This window comes from Pongo pygmaeus, chromosome 2 (assembly GCF_028885625.2).
Source record: "Pongo pygmaeus isolate AG05252 chromosome 2, NHGRI_mPonPyg2-v2.0_pri, whole genome shotgun sequence".
NCBI lineage: Eukaryota > Metazoa > Chordata > Mammalia > Primates > Hominidae > Pongo > Pongo pygmaeus.
Window position 1 is genome coordinate 73,851,591 of NC_085930.1, and position 15,758 is coordinate 73,867,348.

The 15,758-nt window shown below is 40.9% G+C and overlaps 1 long non-coding RNA gene across 2 annotated transcripts in view; it reads left to right on the top strand.

The window, feature by feature from the left end:
• LOC134739173 (uncharacterized) overlaps positions 1 to 15,758 on the top strand; it is a 368,829-nt gene that overhangs the window by 135,745 nt on the left and 217,326 nt on the right. For both annotated transcript variants that reach the window (XR_010125715.1, XR_010125716.1), the window contains exon 2: positions 10,723 to 10,839. This is a non-coding gene — a long non-coding RNA (uncharacterized LOC134739173). The remainder of the gene's footprint in view (positions 1 to 10,722; positions 10,840 to 15,758) is intronic.

Here is a 15,758-nt window from a genome sequence, read left to right on the forward strand (position 1 = left end):
ATCATTGATGGGCATTTGGATTGGTTCCAAGTCTTTGCTATTGTGAATAGTGCTTCAATAAACATACATATGCTTGTATCTTTATAGCAGAATGATTTATAACCCTTTGGGTATATACCCATTAATGGGATTGCTGGGTGAAATGGTATTTCTGTTCTAGATCCTTGAGGAATTGCCACACTGTCTTCCACAATGGTTGAACTAATTTACACTCCCACCCACAGTATAAACGTGTTTCTATTTCTCTACATCCTCTCCAGCATCTGTTGTTTCCTGACGTTTTAATGATCACCATTCTAACTGGCGTGAGATGTTATCTCATTGTGGTTTTGATTTGCATTTCTCTAATGACCTGTGATGTGACTTCAAACTATACTACAAGGCTACAGTAATCAAAACAGTGTGGTGTTGGTACCAAAAGAGATATATAGACCAATGGAACAGAAGAGCGGCCTCAGAAATAACACCATACCTATACAACCGTCTGATCTTTGACAAATCTAACAATAATAAGCAATGGGGAATTGATTCCCTATTTAATAAATTGTGCTGGGAAAACCAGCTAGCCCTATGTAGAAAACTGAAACTGGACCCCTTCCTTACACCTTACACAGAAATTAACTCAAGATGGGTTAAAGACTTAAAGTAAGACTTAAAACCATAGAAACCCTAGAAGAAAACCGAGGCAATACCATTCAAAACATAGGCATGGGCAAAGACTTCATGACTAAAATGCCAAAAGCAATGGCAATGAAAGCCAAAATTGACAAATGGGATTGAATTAAACTAAAGAGCACAGCAAAATATACTATCATCAGAGTGAACAGGCAACCTACAGAATGGGAGAAAATTTTTGAAATCTATCAATCTGACAAAGGGCTAATATCCGGAATCTACAAGGAAGTTAAACAAATTTACAAGAAAAGAAACAAAAAACAACCCCATCAAAAAGTGGACAAAGGATATGAACAGACAGTTCTCAAAAGAAGACATTTCTGCAGCCGACAAACATGTGAAACTTATTCTTAGCTGTGTGACCTTTGGCAAGTAACTTAACCCCATCTGACCCTCACTTTCCTCATCTGTAAAGCAGAGCTAATAATCTTACCTTTCTCATAGAGTTGCTGTGAAGATTTAAATGAGTTTTATGAGGAAAGTTCTCAGAAGAATGCCTGGGACTCAAAAAAGTGTGCTACTATTATCAGCTGGATTTTAGGTCCTAGTTTTTAGTGAATACCTGGAAAGCACATGTATAAATTTTATAGACATTAAAAACTCAACGTGTCTAAAATCAAGCTTATCATATTTCCTGCATGTCTCTCCTTGTATTTATAATTGTGGGACTGACACCACTATTCACTCAGTTTCCCCAAAACAGAAATCTGGGAGTCATCTTTAATAACTCCTCTTTCCCTTTGTCTGCAAAGTCCAATCACCTTCTATGTGTTGCTAATTGAATTTTCTAAATATTTGAAATCAAATCAAGATTTCATTTAAGTATTTTTCATTCCATCCCCCTACTTGCATTGGCTACTGTCCTATCTGAAGTCCGTTTCCTACAGAAACTTTCTAACCAGTCTCTCTGCCTCAATTCTTGCCGCATTCAACCCGTCATATTGCCTTCAATGTGATCTTTCTAAAACATACATTTGATAGCATCACTTCTTAAAAGTGATTTAAAGGTGCCTCACAGGGTAGAGTATGCTTTCCTCTGACTGGCACAGAAGGATATCATGATTGGACTACTGTCTCATTCCTCTCTACACCTTCTGGTACGTGATGTTTCAGGTATATGGAAGAACTTGCTTTTTCCTGAACTTAGCTCGTGCTTTTTATTACCTCTGAACATGCTGTTCCTGTGTGTAGCATGTGCTTCCCAGCCTACAGCTCCATCTCCTCCCCACCTCACAAGCCCATTTATCTGGAACATCAGTCATTCTTTAAAACTTGCTGTCAGTTTGAAGTCTTTTGGGCCAGGGCAATGTTGAGTACTGCCTCTTTGTGCTTCCATATCAGAGGGTTATCTATTTTCTCATCTACATTCAGATTCTCCTAAGAATAGAGACACTTGTATTTCAGTGTCCAGGCAAGTAAACAATAAAAAATACTAATTTATTTTTGACATAATTGTCTGGTCTAATTTAGATGTAATAATTTGGCCTGAATGATTCAGATGACCCTTGGGCCCTTGGGTTTGTTTGGCCCATGTAGACACATCTATGAAACTCAAGTCTAACTGTCAGCTAACCAACACCTCAAAAAGTTAATTTACTCTTTCCTTTTTGATTTATCTCCTGTTCTGGAGACCTACTTATAGACTCATGTGTGCCGACCAACATTTTGTCAAATGCATGATGAGGGGATTTCCTTGTGTATTAGAGAATCCTGGAATAGATCGCAGAGCATCTGCAATACTCCTTGCTGCTGATGGTGGCAAAATCCTTAGTAGTTAGCAAAATTCTGCATGATGGGGGTGAAAAACTATTACAAGGAGCAAGGTGTTTATTCAGCCATAAAGTATCCTCTCTCCTTAAGGGTATCGAATAATTCTTTTTAACAAAATTTGAATTTGAGATTAAGATTCTGTTGAAGTCTTTGTGTTAGAGTCTCAGCAGTATTCTTCTGATGCGAATGCAGAGTTTGGGTGAATGGTGTAGAGCACTACATTGCCACCTTCTTCAAACTTTTTCAACTTTTCCATCTTATAAAAATGTTGACATGTAGTTCATACAACAGTGCCTGACTTCATCTGCTTCTGGGTTTATTTTTCCTACAAACCATGAAGAGAAAGCTGGCTATTCTCCTTTTTGTACTAAATATAAGGTGTAAGGAATGAATCAAAGTTCATATTTTGTGTTGTTAATGGATAGCCAACTGTTCCATCATCATTTGTTGAAAAGACAATTATTTTTTCATTGAATTATCTTTTCACCTTTGTCAAAGTTTAGTTCACTATATATGTGATGGTTTAATCCCAGACTCTCTATTCTGTTTCATTGATCTATTGTCTGTTATTGGTGACAATACTACACTGTCTTGATTACTGTTGCTTACTAGGAAGTTTTAAATCAATAGTGTAAATCTTCCAACTGTGTTCATTTTTCAAAATCAAATGCAATTTTAAAATTAACTGCCCTTCCTTATTCCCCACTCCTGTCTTACATCATGCTTAAATTGGTGCATTGGTCAGCATAAACTTAAAGCATCAGTTCTCAAAGTGTGGCCATTGGAACTTGTTAGAAATACAAATGCTCAGGCCCTACCCCCAGATATTTTGAGTCAGAAAATCTAGGGCACTCAGCAATCTGAATTTTAACAAGGCCTCCAGGTGATTCTGGTACCCACTAAAGTTTGAGAACCATTGATATAGATCATTTTTCTACTCTAGGGTTCAGCCAACTTTTTATGTAATGAGCCAGATAGTAAATATTTTAGGCTTTGCAGGCCCTATGTTCTCTGTAAGAATGACTTGACTTTACTGTTGTAGCACAAAAACAGCCATAGACAATATGTAAATAAATGAGCATATTGTGTTCCAGTGAACTTTACAAAAACAGGTGGAGTGGTGGGCAGATTTGGTCTGCAGGCCATAGTTTGCCAACCTCTGCTGTATTCCATTCTCACCTCTCCCACATCTAAATACTTGGCATTTGTCTTGTTCTTTTTGGAAATCCATGTTCTACATCATTTTAGAACCTCTTTAATTTAGAACCTTTTAATTAAAAACCTCTCAAGGAAAACTCTCTTGCTGAGTAGTTCTTTTAACAGGGCTTTTGCAGTGCTGAAGTTTGATAGTTCATCTCACTCCAGCTAGTCCTTAATGCCTGATACTATACTGTTTATTTAAAAAGCAGACAGTTTGTCATTTAGTGTCACTCTTGAGCATGCCGTTTGCACAAGCCCTACATGATGGACATATGCTACAGGAGCTTTTAAATCACTGCAGATTGCCAGCCCCAAATGGGGTATTGGTAACGATGATTGCATTAGTTTCTTAGGGCTTCAGTAAAAAGGTACCCAAACTGGTTAAAACAAAAGAGATTCACCTCATAGTTCTGGAGGCTAGAAGTCTGAAATATAGGTGTCTGCAAGGCCATGCTTCTTCTAAAGGCTCTAGGGGATCTTTTTTTCCTCTCTGGGATTCTGGTGTTGTTGGCAATGCTTGGTGTTCTTTGTCTTGTAGATGCCTCATTCCAGTCACATGGCCCCTTTTCTCTGTGTCTTCACATTGTCTTTTCTCTTTGCATCCAAATTTCCCCTTTTTATAAAGATACTAGTCATATTGGATGAGGAGCTACACTAATGACCTCATCTTAACTTGATCATTGTTAACTCCTATCTCTGTAAAGTCAGATTCATAGGTACTGGGGATTGGACTTCAACATTTTATTGAGGAACACAATTCAACCTATAATAGTGATTAAGGTGGAAACTGAAGTTTAATAGCAGCTGTTCCAGATAGAATCTTCACATGTGAATTTGCCAGCATTATCTATTCCATCTGTTACACAATGCAATATTTACCTCTGGGAAAGCTGCATAGAGACATCTTTGCCTTACTTCAGGAAAAGAGACAACAATTACAGTTTTCTATCTATTTTTTCCCAAGAGAGAAAAATATTATTACTTGTACAGCAGATGTTAGAAGGAACTCAAACTATCAGCAGGGGTTTAACCAATACGTTGCTGGAACAATATCTAACATGGTTGTTGAATATAGCATGTGCTCAGTTAGTGGAAGAAATGCCCAGAGTTTAGATGGAAATTGACATTCATTCATTTATATCAACTGTAACCAGTATTTGTTAAGCTCTTATTGTGTGTTCAGCACTGTGCTAAGTGCTTCACATGTATCTCATGAAATCCTCATCACAATACTGGGTAATGAAATGTCTCCTCTTTACAGATGAATCTTAGAGAGATGAAGTATGAAATGACTTGCTCAGTGTAATTACCAGAAAGTGGCAAAACAGAGATTTTTACCCAAAGTAGCTTGAGAACTCATTAAAATAACTTTTTAAATTGAAATGTAATATGTACACAGAAAAGTATACATACTGTAAGTGAAGAGGAAGCCCATGTTTTTAACCACTGTGCTAATTTTATCCCACTCTGCAATTCATTTGCATAAAATATTTATTGACCACCTACTACATATAGTTTAATGATTAGTGATGTGAAGACCAACCTTGCTTCTGAGCAGAGCTGGAGCTGGAGATGGCAGAGCTCTTCATCTGTCATCACATTATAAAGGCTCAGAACTTAAGGCTAAAGAGTTTTTTATTTATCCTTGGGCAATCTGTGTCATCGAAAGTTTTTAGGCAGGGTAGATCACAATTAAATTGAAATTTGGCATATGTTTTTGGGCAGGTTGAGTCAGTAATAAATGTAGATTTTGTCCACGGGTTCCAAAGTGTAGTCCTTAAGATTCAGACCACATGGGGGTTGTAATCATGTTTGGAAAGAGAGGAGTTCTTTAATTCCTTTTAACAAATATCTAGTTCTGATTGAAGGGATATAATGTGCCACACTGTAAACTTCCTGAAAATAGAGGCTGTGTATTGGGTAATGGTCACTGCCAAGTGCCCAAGAGAGTTTTAAACTTTTATGAGCACAATAAATATGCATATATAAGACTCTGGACAGAACTGGACAAGAGTATGGCTCTTTATCATTGGAATACTGTACTTCATGCTGGGCTTTCCAAGAAGCAAGTGACAAAGAGATACCTGCTCTATCTTCCTCCTATATCTAAAAAGTAGTTAGCAAGAGACATATTACCTCATCATTCTCAGATAAATATAAGTCAAATCTTGGGGCTTGCTTCTTTGACCTTTCTTCTGTGCTCCTTGCAGAAGAAATAGGCAGGGTGTATTGTCTGAGTTGTCACTGCTACTGATAGGTGAAGAGCCAGCTGGACTTCCTGGGTCGAGTGGGGACTTGGAGAACTTTTCTCTCTTACAAGGGGATTGTAAAATGCACCAATCAGCACTCTGTAGCTAGCAAGAGGTTTGTAAAATGCACCAATCAGCACTCTGTAAAAACGCACCTGTCAGTGCTTTGTAGCTAGCAAGAGGTTTGTAAAATGGACCAATCAGCACCCTGTAAAATGGACCAATCAACACTCTGTAAAATGGACCAATCAGCACTTTATAAAATGGACCAATCAGCAGGAGTCTAAGAGTAGCCAATCATGGGGTGGCTTGGAAAAAGGGCACTCTGATAGGACAGAAACAGGACATGGGAGAGGACAGATAAGGGAATAAAAGCTGGCCACCTTAGCCTGTAGGAGCAACCTGCTTGGGTCCCCTTCCACGCTGTGGAAGCTTTGTTCTTTTGCTCTTCACAATAAATCTTGCTGCTGCTCACGCTTTGGGTCTGTGCCACCTTTAAGAGCTGTAACACTCACTGTGGAGGTCTGTGGCTTCATTCTTGAAGTCAGTGAGACCATGAACCCTCCAGAAGGAAGCAACTCCAGACACATCTTGGGGGCTCATCTGGGGTATCGCCACGCAGTGAGTACCATCAGACCCCTTTCGCTTGCTATTCTCTCCTATTTTTCCTTAGAATTTGGAGGCTAAACACTGGACACCTGTCAGCCAGTTTAAAGTGACTAGTGCGGCTGCCGGACTAAAGACATGGGTGTCAGGCTTTCTGGGAAAGGGCTCTCTAACAACCCCTGACTCTTTGGAGTTGGAAACATTGGTTTGCCTGGAACCAGCTTCTGCTTTTCCTGTACTTCTGGGCTGAGCTGAGGGTCAACAGAGAGGAAAGCCATTCAGCTCTGGGGTCCCAACAAAAAGTTGGTTGGCCCTGCAGCCATGAGCTGAGCTCTTAAAGTTACATCACCCAAGTGAGACTTGCCCATCTGTCCTATCTTTCCTGACCCTTGCCTCCTGGTCCTAATGCCTGTCAGACAAACTTCCTTCTGCCTCTCTCCTCCGGGGCTAGTCGTGCATCTAAAAACCACTCCTGTCTATGGTGCTCTTCTAGTTTCTCCTATAAGAATGATTTCTAGTGTAAATTTTGGGACTCTGTTCCTTTCTTTAGGCACCTGGGATCACCAATTAGAAAGATATAATTTTTGCCCAAAGCCCTGTCGTGGGGGACTATCTGGAATTTTAGGATCCCTTCTCAGACTAGCAGGCCTAACAAAGGCTATTCCTGAAGCTAGGATATGGGAACCCTCAGAAATTATATCCTTCCTATTCATATGATGAGAAGTGTGGACAAAAGGCATCACTCCTCCAACCCTGGAGATCCCTTCCCTCCCTCATTGGTATGGTCCTCTGCCCCATTTTGATGCATATCATCTTATAGGACAAAGGTAAGGTCCCAATACTAACAGGGGAAAACGCTTAGGACTCTAACAGGCTTCGAGAATGCATAGGTAAGGGCTACTAAATCCGATTTTTCTGTCCGGTTTGTGGTCTAAGAGGAAAGGCAAGGGTACAGGTTTTCAAGAATGTGTTGGTAAGGGCCACTAAATCCGACCTTTGTCAGTCCTCTTTGCGGTCTAGGAGGAAAACTAGTGTTTCTGCTGCTGCATTGGTGAGCGCAATTATTCTGATCAGCAGGGTCCAGGGACTGTTATGGGTTCTTGGGCAAGAGGGGGATCTGTTGCTGCGTCAGTGAGCACAACTATTCTGATCAGCAGGGTCCAGGGACCATTTCAGGTTCTTGCTCGGGTGTGGGGGGGAAACAAACAAATCAAAACCATGGGCATTTTTTTCTTTCAGATGGGAAACACTCAGGCATCAACAGGCTCACCCTTGAAATGCATCCTAAGCCATTGGGACCAATTTGACCCACAAACCTTGAAAAAGAAGTGGCTCATTTTTTTCTGCACCATGGCCTGGCCCCAATTCTCTCTCTGATGTGGAAAAATGGCCACCTGAGGGAAGTATAAATTACAATACTATCCTGCAGCTTGACCTTTTCTGTAAGAGGGAAGGCAAATGGAGTGAAATACCTTATGTCCAAGCCTTCTTTTCATTGAAAAATAATCCACAACTATGCAAAGTTTGCAATCTACATCCCACAGGAGGACCTCTCAGCTTACCTCCATATCCTAGCCTTCCTACAGCTCCCCTTCCTATTAATGCTAAGCCTCCTTTAATCTCCCCCACCCAGGAGGAAATAAGTAAAGAAATCTCCAAGGGACCACAAAAACCCCTGGGCTATCTGTTATGTCCCCTTCAAGCTGTAGGGGGAGGGGAATTTTGCCCAACCTGGGTACATTTCCCCTTCTCCCTCTCTGATTTAAAGCAGATCAAGGTAGACCTGGGGAAGTTTTCAGATGATCCTGATAGGTATATAGATTCCCTACAGGGTCTAGGGCAAACCTTTGACCTCACTTGGAGAGATGTCTTGCTATTGTTAGATCAAACCATGGCCTTTAATGAAAAGAATGTGGCTTTAGCTGCAGCCTGAGAATTTGGAGATACCTGGTATCTTAGTCAAGTAAATGATAGAATGACAGCTGAAGAAAGGGACAAATTCCCTACCAGTGAGCAAGCCGTTCCCAGTATGCATCCCCACTAGGACCTAGACTCAGATCATGGGGACTGGATTCGTAAACATCTGCTGACCTGTGTTCTAGAAGGACTAAGGAGAATTAGGAAAAAGCCCATGAATTATTCGATGATGTCCACGATAACTTACGGAAAGGAAGAAAATCCTTCTGCCTTCCTCGAATGGCTATGGGAGGCCTTAGGAAAATATACTCCCCCGTCACCCGACTCACTCAAGGGTCAATTGATCCTAAAAGATAAGTTTACTACCCAATCAGGCACAGATATCAGGAGAAAGTTCCAAAAGCGAGCCGTGGGCCCTGAATAAAATCTGGAGGCATTATTAAACCTGGCAATCTCAGTGTTCTATAATAGCGACCAAGAGGAATAGGCCGAAAAGGAAAAGAGAAATCGGAGAAAGGCCGCAGCCTTAGTCATGGCCCTCAGACAAACAAACCTTGGTGATTCAGACAGCACAGAAAATGGAGCAGGCCAATCACCTGGTAGGGCTTGTTATCAGTGTGGTTTGCAAGAACACCTTAAAAAACATTGCCCAAAGAGAAACAAGCTGCCCCCTCACCCATGTCCACTATGCCAAGGCAATCACTGGAAGGTGCACTGCCCCAGAGGGCAAAGTTTCTTTGGGCCAGAAGCCCCCAACTGGATGATCCAACAACAGAACTGAGGGTGCCTGGGGTAAGCGCCAGCTCATGTCATCACCCTCACTGAGCCCTGAGTACGTTTAACTATTGAGGGCCAGGAAGTTGACTTCCTCCTGGACACTGGCATGGCCTTCTCAGTGTTAATCTCCTGCCCTGGACAGCTGTCCTCAAGGTCCGTTACCATCCTAGGAATCCTGAGACAGCTTGTAACCAGGTATTTCTCCCACCTCCTCAGTTGTAATTGGGAGACTTTGCTCTTTTCACATGCCTTTTTTCTTATGCCTGAAAGTCCCACACCCTTATTAGGGAGGGACATATTAGCCAAAGCTGGAGCTATTATCTATATGAATATGGGGAACAAGTTACCCATTTGTTGTCCCCTGCTTGAGGAGGGAATCACTACCATGAAGCTATTCATCAAATAGCCAGTGGTTCTAACAGTTTTGCAGACTTTCTGTTTGGCTTCTCACAGGTGATTCTCAGTACAGGCTTGTGTGTGTTCCAGGGCAGGGCCATAGAAATGGAAAATATATGGTCTTCTCCACTCCTTTCCAAGGTAATTCATAGAAAAATATAAGATGATGGCTGTCTATTAGAAGACTGATGTTGGAAATTAAGAAACAGGATCAAACCTAACAATACATCTTGATCTCTCTTTATGATGTGGACTGGTAGAATTGAAAGAACATGGAGCTGCAGTTAGGAAACCCAGATGTTGTTTTAACTCTGCCCCACTCACTCTAGACCTTGAGCATGGCACTTACCTTTCATAGGCTTCAATTTCCTCTCATACAGAGGAGCTGGAAGACTGTTCCTTTACAGAAATGTCTGAGAAAGTGGGTCCAAGGAAAGTATCCTGGATGCCAGTACAAGAAAACCAGAATGTCAACAAAGAGATAGAAGAAAGATCCTGTAATAGGACTTTGAGAGATACATTAGAGAGATTTTATTACATCTTTATAAAGTCTATACATTCCCATTCTCCCTCCCTCCCTCCTTCCATCCTTCCTTCCTTCCTTCATTCCTTCCTTCTTTCCTTCCTTTCTCTCTCTCTCTGTCTGTCTCTCTGTCCTCTCTCTCTGTCTCTCTCTCTCTCTGTCTCTCTCTCTCTCATCTGCATGAAAAGGAAGGTTAAAAAGGAGCAAGGAGATTAAGCCTGCTTTTTGGTACAATAAAAACAAGGAGAGATAATTGGTTGTTGGAGTGTTTTTGTTTCTCTTCTCTTCAATGGGCTAAGTGCAGTGACCTGGAAACCCTGGCAGTCTACAGGGAGAAGAGTGGAGCCTACATTTCCTAGGTGTAGCAGTAGACAGGGATTTTTTTTTCAGGCTGCTGCTTAGTTCAACACCCAGTGACTTTACATCAGACATTTGTACATTTTTGATCCATACTGGCCATTTTTCTTCCTTCAGTTGGGCTAAATAATAACTTTACATTTTTAGAGTGCCAGCAATGGACACTAACGTGATGAGTTTGTAGTTCTGTGAAGCATTCCACATTTTTCATTTTTCTTTCATTACTTTCAAAACCTTTTTTCTTTTTTTTAGGAGGGAGGCAGAGTGAGATGGCTGAGTAGAAGCCTCCACTGATTGTCCCTGCAACAGGAACACCAAACTTAACAACTGTCCACACAAAAAAGCACCTTCATAAGAACAAAAAATCAGGTGAGTGATCACAGTACCTGGTTTTAACTTCATATCACTGAAAGAGGCATTGAAGAGGGGAGGAAAGACAGCCTTGAATTGCTGACACCACCTCACTCCCATCCTGGCAACAGCTGCATGGCATGAAGAGAGAATATTATGCTTGTGGGAGGATAATGCAGTGACTGAGGGGCTTTACATTGAAACTCAGTGCTCTGCTGTCACAGTAGAAAGCAACACCAAGCTGAACTCAGCTGATGTCCATGGAGGAAGCATAGACAGGCCCTAGCAAGAGGGGCATTACCCATCTCAGCCATCAGAACTTGAGTTTTGACAAGCCTTGCCACTGCTAGGTAAAGGGCTCTGGGGTCCTAAGTAAACTTGAAAGACAGTCTAGGCCACAAGGACTGCAAGTCCTAGGCAGGTCCTAGTCATGTGCTGGGCTCAGAGCCAGTGGATTTGGGGGACATGCAACCTAGTGAGACACCAGACAGGGCAGCCAAGAGAGTGCTTTACCACTCCTCCCCCAACCTCAGGTAGTGCAGCTTGCTGCTCCAAAAGAGACTCCTTTCTTCCACTTGAGGAGAGGAGAGGGAGGAATAAAGAGGACGTTGTCTTGCAACTTGGATATCAGCTCAGCCACAACAGGATATGGCATTGGACAGAGTTGTGAGGCCCCCATTCCAGGCCCTAGCTCTCAGATGATATTGCTGGATACACCCTGCACCAGAAGGGAAACTGCTGCCTTGAAAGAAAGGACCCAGTCCGTCCTGGGCAGGATTAATCACCTGCTAACTAAAGAGCCCTTGGGCCCTGAAAAATCAGCAGTGGTAGCCTGGTAATACATGCTGTGGGCCTTGGGTGAGACTCTGAGATGTGCTGGCTTCCAGTGTGACCCAGCACATTTCCAGCGGTGGTGGCTATGAGGAGAGACTCCTTCTGCTTGAGAAAAGCAGAGGGAAGAATAAAGGGGACTTTGTCCTACAACCTAGGTGCCAGCTCAACCACAGTGGGGTAGAGCACAAAATAGACTTTGGGGGGGTCCCTGATTCTAGGTCTTGGCTCTTAGATGAGATTTCTGGACCTTCCCTAGATCAGAGGGGAGCCCACTGCCCTGAAGGGTGAGTGTCAGGCCTAGCAGCATTCACCAGAAGCTGACTGAAGAGCTGTTGGGCCCTAAGTGAACATTGATGGTAGTCTGGCAGTACTCTCTGTGGGCCTATAATGGTGACAGCCATGGAGAGAGACTCCACTCCCCATGGAAAGGGGAGGGAAAGTGGGAAGGACTTTGTCTTATGATTTGTGTGCCAACTCAGCCTGTAGAGTAGAGCACCAGGTAGATTTCTAAGGTTTCCAACTCCAGGCCCTGGTTACCAGACTGCATCTCTGGACCCACTGAGGGCCTCGGAGAACTCACTGCCGAAAGGAAGGACACAAGCCTCGCTGGCTTTCCCACCTGCTGATTGTAGAGGGCCTTGAACAAACATAGGTGGTAGCCAGGTAGTAGTTACTGGGCAAGATTCAGTGCTGTGTCTGACCCAGTGTAGTTTCAGTGTTGGTAGCCACAGGGGTGCTTGTGTCACCCTCCCCTAGCTCCAGGCAGCACAGCACAAAGAGAGAGACTCTCTTTGTCTGGGAGAAAGTAAGGGAAGAGAACAAAAGTCTCTGCCTGGTAATCCACAGAACACTTCTGGATCTTACCTAAGACCACCAAGGTGGTATCTCTATGAGTCTGAGCATTACTGGGCTTGGGGTGTTCCCTAAAGCAGATGCAGCTGCAATGACTAAAAATTTAGATCACAATACCCAATTTCTTTTGAATATCTGGAAAGCCTTTGCAAGAAGGATGGGTACATCTGTGAAGCCCAAACTGTGAAGACTACAATAAATAACTCTTCAATGCCCAGACACTAAACAACATCCACAAGCATCAAGGCCATCTAGGAAAACATGACCTCACCAAACAAACTAAATAAGAGACTAAGGACTAATTCCAAGGAGACAGAAATATGTGACCTTTCAGACAGAGAATTCAAAATAGCTGTTTTGAAGAAACGCAAAGAAATTAGAGATAACACAGAGAAGGAATTCAGAATCCTATCAGATAAATTTAACAAAGAGATGGAAATAGTTAAAAAGAATCAAGCAAAAATTCTGGAGTTGAAAATGCAATTGACATACTGAAGAATGCATCAGGGTCTCTTAATAGCAGAAGTGATCAAACAGAAGAAAGAATTAGTGAGCTTGAAGAGAGAGTATTTGAAAATACACAGGCAGAGGAGATGAAAGAAATAAGAATAAAAGAGAATGGACCAAAGCGGGCAGATCACTTGAGGTCAGGAGTTCGAGATCAGCCTGGCCAACATGGTGAAATCCCATCTCTACTAAAAATATAAAAATTAGCTGGGTGTGGTGGCTCACACTTGTAGTCCCACCTACTTGGGAGGCTGAGGCAGGAGAATTGCTTGAACCCAGGAGGTGGAGATTGCAGTGAGTCGAGATTGTACCACTGCACTCCAGCCTGGGTGACAGAGAGAGACTCTGTCTCAAAAAAGAAAAAAAGAAAAAAAAGAATAGAGCATGCCTATAAAATCTAGAAAATAGCTTCAAAAGTGCAGATCTAAGAATTATTGGCTTTAAAGAGGAGGTAGAGAAAGAGATAGGGGTAGAAAGTTTATTTGAAGCAATGATAACAGAGAGTTTTCCAAACCTAGAGAGAGATATCAATATTCAACTATAAGAAGGTTAAAGAACACCAAGCAGATTTGAACTAAAGAAGCCTACCTCAAGGCATTTAATAATCAAACTCCCAAATGTCAAGGATAAAGAAAGGATCCTAAAATCAGCAAGAGAAAAGAAACAAATAACATACAATTGTGCTCCAATATGTTTGGCAGCAGACTTTTCAGTGGAAACTGTATAGGGCAGGATAGAGTGGCATGACATATTTAAAGTGCTCAGGGAAAAAAACTTTTACCCTAGAATAGTATGTCCAGTGAAAATATCCTTCAAACATAAAGGAGAAATTAAGACTTTCTCAGGCAAACAAAAGCTGAGGGATTTCATCAACACCAGGTCTGTCCTATAAGAAATGCTAAACGGAGTTCTTTAATCTGAAAAGGATTAAGAAAAGGATGTTTTTTAACAATAAGAAGTCATCTGAAGGTACAAACCTTACTGGTAGTAGTAAGTACGCAGAGAACCACAGAATAGTATTACACTGTAATTGTGGTATATGAACTATTCATATCTAAGTAGAAAGATGAAAAGATGGACTGATCAAAAAAATAACTACAACAACTTTTCAAGACATGGTACAATAAGATATAAATAGAAGAAACAAAGGTTTAAAACTGGGGGAAATGAAGTTAAAATGTAGAGTTCGTAATTTGGTTTTTTTGCTTGTTTCTTAGTTTATGCAATCAGTGTTAAGTTGTCCTCAGTTTAAAATAATGGATTATAAGATATTATTTGCAAGCTTCATGGTAACCTCAAATAAAAAAAACATGCAATGGATACACACAAAATAAAAAAAAAATACCACCAGAGAAAATCACCTTCACTAAAAGGAAGGCAGGAAGAAAGGAAAGGAAGAGAAGATTGCAAAACAACCAGCAAACAAATAATAACATGACAGGAGTAAGGCATCTGAAGGTACAAACCTTACTGGTAATAGTAAGTACACAGAGAAACACAGAATATTATTACACTGTAATTGTGGTGTATGAACTATTCATATCTGGGTAGAAAGATGAAAAGATGAACTGATAAAAAAAACCTGCAACAACTTTTCAAGACACAGACAGTACAATACTTATCAATAATAACATTGAATGTAAGTAGACTAAATTCTCCAATCAAAAAACGTAGAGTAGCTGAATGGATTAAAAAAGAGACTCAACGATCTGTTGCCTACAAGAAACATACTTCACATATAAAGGCACACATAGACTGAAAATAAAGGGATGGAAAAAGATACTCTGTGTAAATGGAAACCAAAAAAGAGAAGAAGTACCTATGCTTATATCAGATAAAATGGATTTCAAGACAAAAACTATAAAAAGAGACAAAGAAGATCATTATATAGTAATAAAGTTGTGAATTCAGCAAAAGGATATAACAATTGTAAATATATATGCAGCCAACACTGGAGCACCCAGATATATATGAGCACATATCTATCTGTGAGTCTGAGTGAATAAAGGAAATATTATTAGAGGTAAAGAGAGAGATAGACCCCAATACAACAATAGCTAGAGACTTCAACACTCCACTTTCAGCACTGGACAGATCCAGACAGAAAATCAACAAGGAAACATTGTACTTAATTTGTACTTATAGAACAAATGGACCTAATAGATATTTATATAACATTTTGTCCAATGACTGCAGAATATACATTCTTCTCCTCAGCACATGGATCATTCTCAGGATAGACTACATGTTAGCTCACAAAACGAGTCTTAAAACATTCAAAAAAATTGAAATCATATCAAGTATCTTCTCTGAACACAATAAAATAAAACTAGAAGTCAATAACAAGGAACTTTGGAAACTATACAAAACATTTGTTTATATCTCCATTGTGACTTACTGCATACTGCCTTGTATTTTATGTTTATCTTTTAATCATCTAGACCATAATAAGCTCCTTGAAGGCAAAGACTGTGTTTTTGGCCTCTTGGTAATTGCAAAGGATGCTGAGTACAACACCTGGCACAGGGCAGATGCTCTTTGAATTGAACTCAATTGGATTGAATTATCTTGGGTTGTCTAGCAATTAAGGCACTAGTTTAAATGAAATAAATGCTTTTCTGTAATATATTAAACTTCCTCATACCAGATATTGGGCAACGCTGCCAGACCCAGAGACTGAAAGTACAAAGTACAATATGGGATATATGACTTGAGTACAGAAGTATCATTCTTGTGGGATTAGC